A 5,378-nucleotide genomic window follows, 5' to 3' on the forward strand; every position below is an offset into this window, starting at 1 on the left:
AGCAGGCCGCGGTCCCTCCCGGTGACGACGAAGCAGAGATTATCCTCTGTTACCTCAAGGGAGCTTTATTTGGATACGTGTTTGGGTCGACAACGGTACGATTCGACCGTTATAGACCATCCAAGCTGGTCACCGCAGGTGTATGCGGAGATCATATATGTCAGTGAAGGAAATGAAATTGAAAGGATTTGTGACAAGAAGGACTTCGTCCCCATGAAGCTGGCAGCAGAAATCTTGCTTGGGGGCCCGGATGTGGAGGACTATAAAATTTGATTTGATTTGATTTTGTTGTTGTAATGATGATTTTTATTGAACAAGGTTTTTGAGGGGTGGTCGGTCGGCGGGCGCCGGTACCTCTCCCATTTTTTACTCATCTTTTTGTATTCATTTCATTCATTAATGTCCGTGTCCAGCCCGCAGCTTCTGTTTGTCTTCGTTTGTCCCCTCTATGTAATGCCTTTATGGCAAAATTTATGAAATAAAGATGGCTTCCCAACCACATCGTTTCAAGTTCAGTTCCACTGCATGCCACATTAGGCATATGTCATCTATTTTCGCCTCAGGATGACTGAAGCCTTGTGATTGGATTTGGTAAACGAAAACTGAAAGAAGCCCGTTGTGTATATATATTCTTTTATTCTTTTACTTGTTTCAGTCAATTGACTGCAGCCATGGTGGAGCATCACCTTGGCTCATTTTTTAAAGCCTAGTACTTATTCTATTGGTCACACTTGCCGAACTGCTAAGTTATGGGAACATAAACATACCAACACCTATTGTGAAGCGGTGATAAGGGGACAAACACAGACAAAAAGGCACACACATAGATATATACATATATACATACGACGGCTTCTTTCAGTTTCCACTCACAAGGTTTTGGTCGGCCCGACGTTATAGTAGAAGACGTGTCGATGGTGCCACGCAGAGAGACTGAATCCAGAATCATGTGATTGAGAAGCAAACTTCCTTCCACAAAGCCACGCCTGCGCCTATACATCTATCTACATGTGTGTGTGTGTGTGTGTGTGTGTGTGTGTGTGTGTGTGTGTGTGTGTGTGTGTGTGTGTGTGTGTGTGTGTGTGTGCATGCGTGTCTTTGTGTCTGTGTTTGTCCTCCACCACCTTACGTCCCCGTAACCTAGTGGTTCGGCAAAAGTGGTCGTTAAAATAAGTACCAGGTTTAAAATTATAAGTAGTGGAGTAGATTCATTCGACTAAAAAACAATTCCCCAAAGTGGTGCCCTAGCATGGCCGTTGTCAGATGACTGAAACAAGTACAAATAAAAGATAATACACACACACGCATGCACACACCCATGCACACACCCACGCACATACATCTGTAGACCGTGCCTCTGCTCTTTCTCCTCGCACCCGCCCCGCTGTTTCCCGTCTCCCGTTTACTCTTACCTACCACCCTCCATCCTGCCGCTCCAACGCACCATTCTCCGAGCCTTCCGGCGACTCCAGTCCGACTCCTCAACCTCGCACATCTTCCCTAACCTACTCTTTCCCGCCTTCAAACGAACATATAACCTGCTTGACCACCTGGTCCGCAATTTCTTCCCTAACTTTCAGCCTGGCTTGTTCCCCTGGCCCGCTCACCCTATCGCACCTGCCTCTACCTTTCCAACACCACCATCTTCAAAGGCACCCATCATCGTCCCTGTCACATCACTGACTCCTTTACATGCACTTCTACTAACATCATTGACTGCATCTCCTGCTCTCTTTGTCCTTCCCTGTACATTGATCAAACGTGACGCCGCCTGGCTGACCGGTTCGTGGAGCACCTCCGAGACATCAGACTCGGCAATGGCACCCGCGCCATTTCTGCTCTACTGGTCATTCGCTGCAACATCTGTCTGTGTTCGGATTGTCTTTGCACAGGGCCATCTGGACTCCTGCCTTCGTCGTGAACCGGAATTAATCTTCTCTCTTCGCTTCTTTGCACCACATGGGCTCAACTCACTTCCTCTCTTCATCTGTTACCAATCTCACCTCCTTTCTTCATTTGATACCCACCCCACACCACTCCACACATACACCAGCACTGACCACTTCCCAGCACCCACACCATACACCATCATCCACACACCCATACACAATCTTCAATAGCGTCACCACATATACCACTATATGAACAGCCACAGACACTGTTTAACTCAGTACACACACCACATACCATCATGCACACTCCTACACCCACACAAGCACATAATACCTGAACACGGGTTATATATACATACACACGCAACACGCGTTAACACATGCAACATACATAGACAAAGATAACTTTCCATCGTCTCTTATTGGGATCACTAGCACTTTATTATCTTTGGGAGAAATGGGAATTAAGAGGTGACTCCACGCTCCCCACAATTATAGAACTGGTACCTCACAACTAGATGCAGTTTAATGTCATATTCAGGATAGATACACACACACACATACACACACACATACATACATACATACATACATACATACATACATACATACATACATACATACATACACATCATTTCAATACTTCATTGTGAAGAAAGAGATGATCCCTTGTCAGAAGGAAATTCGATTTCAATAAAACTAGTTTAGGATTAACTATCAATTTTTGGCAGGCATTTAGGTAAACATTTCTTTAGTATTTTATGTTCTAAGGTTTTATAACATTAATATGGTTGATCATCTATTGTCATCAAGAAAACAAATTTTTCTGTAGTGGGGGAAATCGATGATGAAGAAATTTTTTGTTGTTTCTTGAAACTTCTAGGAAACTAAATAAAAAAACATCAAAAGATTTTAAATGATCTACTTAAAGTAATACCACAAAACTAGTGGAACGAGATCTTTTATTTAAAAAAAAAAAAAATTGAACTCTCATTTCCCGGATTGACATGTTTCATTGTTTTACAATGAGACGTATCCTTCCCACTGACTGAACTTCGTTGACCTTTGAACAGACTTGTATACTTGCTGCTACTTCTGATGTTTCTGGAGCATAGTAAACCTACCGTTTATACACTTAAAAGTAGGTAGAATATTAATGTGACAAAATGATAGCAAAATGATAGCACACAAGTTAACTCTAACAAAATTGCAGGTATAAGGAAGATCTGAATGTGCGAGCCCTTAATTTAGGGAGTAAGGAAATATGTTGGGATCTTTCCAAAGACAAAATTAAGAAAATATTGTAATATGTGAATACATGGCCTGGCCCTAAAGAATTCATTGTAATTTGTTGGTAGTACGAAATATCATGTTACCTAAATACAAATTCTCTTTCCATCGTTCATGGATTGAAACGAAGCAAAACCAAGATGAGCCTCAGGCGACAGGGGCTAATTCTACCTTTGTTATCTTACTTATATAGTGCTCCTGTGTTGATAATTGGTTAAAACAGTTTTACCAAAACCACTCGACAAAGATTAGAACAATGTCTGCAGTTAGCTATTATTAATTGAATTACTATTTACTATAAAGCCGATACTGAATTCCTATTTCTGTAACATTAACCGATTCAGAAACAAATAGCTCTCTTGAATAGGACACCAGATAATTGCATACCAGATTTTGTGGAAAAGAGTTTCAATTCAGCTCCTATTCTCGTCAGATGAGTAGTGGACTTCAATGTTCAGAGAAAAGTGTGTTCACCCTATAGGCAACACAAGTGATAAGAGACGAGCCACCTACATGACTCTCGATACCCTATTGATTTGGCTATTCGCACATCTCACCATTATATGCAATCAAATTTAATAAATACAAAGTTAATATTTTAAAGTATTTAGTATTTATATTATATCAGTGAGATCTGACACTAGTTTACTTCCTGTCTATTTTAAGTTAGGTGGAGTATGAATAACTCATACTTATCTTATTCATATATTTTATAAAACCGAGAATTCAATAATTGGTAAATGCTAGAATACATGCACCATTTACACACTAATGCTAGATGCACCATTTGCACACTAATATCCTTAGTATATATTCAAACTTATGTCCATTTCATTAATATATATTATATTAATGAAATGTTTAGCTACTCGAAGCACCTTTCAAAATAATAAACTATTTTTGTTTATCATAAAATCTCTCATCTGTAAATCGGCAGTTCGTTCTTTGTTTATTCATAAATGAATTTTATATTCATGAGACCTGTTTACGCTGTGTTGAGTATTGAACACGAGATACAAACTATCGATCCTTCAACCAGTAGATCGATTCAAATGTCTTGGCTAACTAGAATTTTATATAATTTATGAGTCCACATTACTGAATATCATTAAACGAAAGGCTGCATATTCTGCGCAGATGAGACAATGATGTAAAAAGGACGTTCATGTCTTTTTAAAAAGCATTGGCATCCTAAATACAGTGAAATTACTTCGATCGAAAATGAAACCATGCCACACTCTCCGTTTGTTGGCATCTCATATTCTTATCTTCAGTACTCGGTACTTCATGATAAACCTTTCTTACACTGGCACAAAGTTTCGAATTTGAACTGTGAACACTCAAATGTATCACTCGCAGTAAATGATTGGTACAGATTTAAGGACCACGAATGATGAAAAGCAAAGAAAATTGCAATGACATTTGAACTCAAGTCATAGATGTATAGAAGTAAATAATTATTTCGTACGATGATTACCTGTTTCTGATAAATGCTTGGATAAAAAAGACTTTACACTCGAATTGTACAGCCTCAAGTTAAACAATAAACTAGTAAATATGAAATGTATTTGTCAGCTCAATTTCATTTCTCTTGCAAATGAACTGTAGAAATTCTCTTGAGGAAAAGTTTCTATGAACAGCTGTTACTGTCGGTTCCTGTGTAGAACAGTGCAATTCAATTTTCTAATTATTTCCAGAAGCGTAGAGTTATGTGAAATAACAAGTTATAAACTGTGTTGGCTAGAATAATAAAAAAAGGATTCATTATGGTAAATTGGTAAATTTTAACAAGTAGAAGTAAAAGAAACTTATTTTATTCTTTACTTGAGATAGTATATTTACTCTCTTTTGTATGAACTATTTGAACATAAAACAGCTCACAGGAGTTATATTACAGAAAGACTGAATTGCAAGAAAAAAGAACAAATTACAATAGCTACATAATCAAAAGACGTACATTTTCATTTATTTTGAAGTTGCTACTTTGTTGAATGGCATTTACAAGACATTCATTTAACATCTTTAGTTTGCGTAGAAAACTGTCACTCATCATCAATTCTAGGGGCTTCAATATTCGAACTTAAATAGGAAGTGGTTTAAAAAAGATTTAGCTATTCTTGTCGCGCATCAAGTGGCCACATAAAGGCTTCCAAACTGGGTCCTACAATACACACACACACAAACACACACACACAC

This window comes from Octopus bimaculoides, chromosome 17 (genome assembly GCF_001194135.2).
Source record: "Octopus bimaculoides isolate UCB-OBI-ISO-001 chromosome 17, ASM119413v2, whole genome shotgun sequence".
In the NCBI taxonomy this organism is placed as follows: Eukaryota; Metazoa; Mollusca; class Cephalopoda; order Octopoda; family Octopodidae; genus Octopus; species Octopus bimaculoides.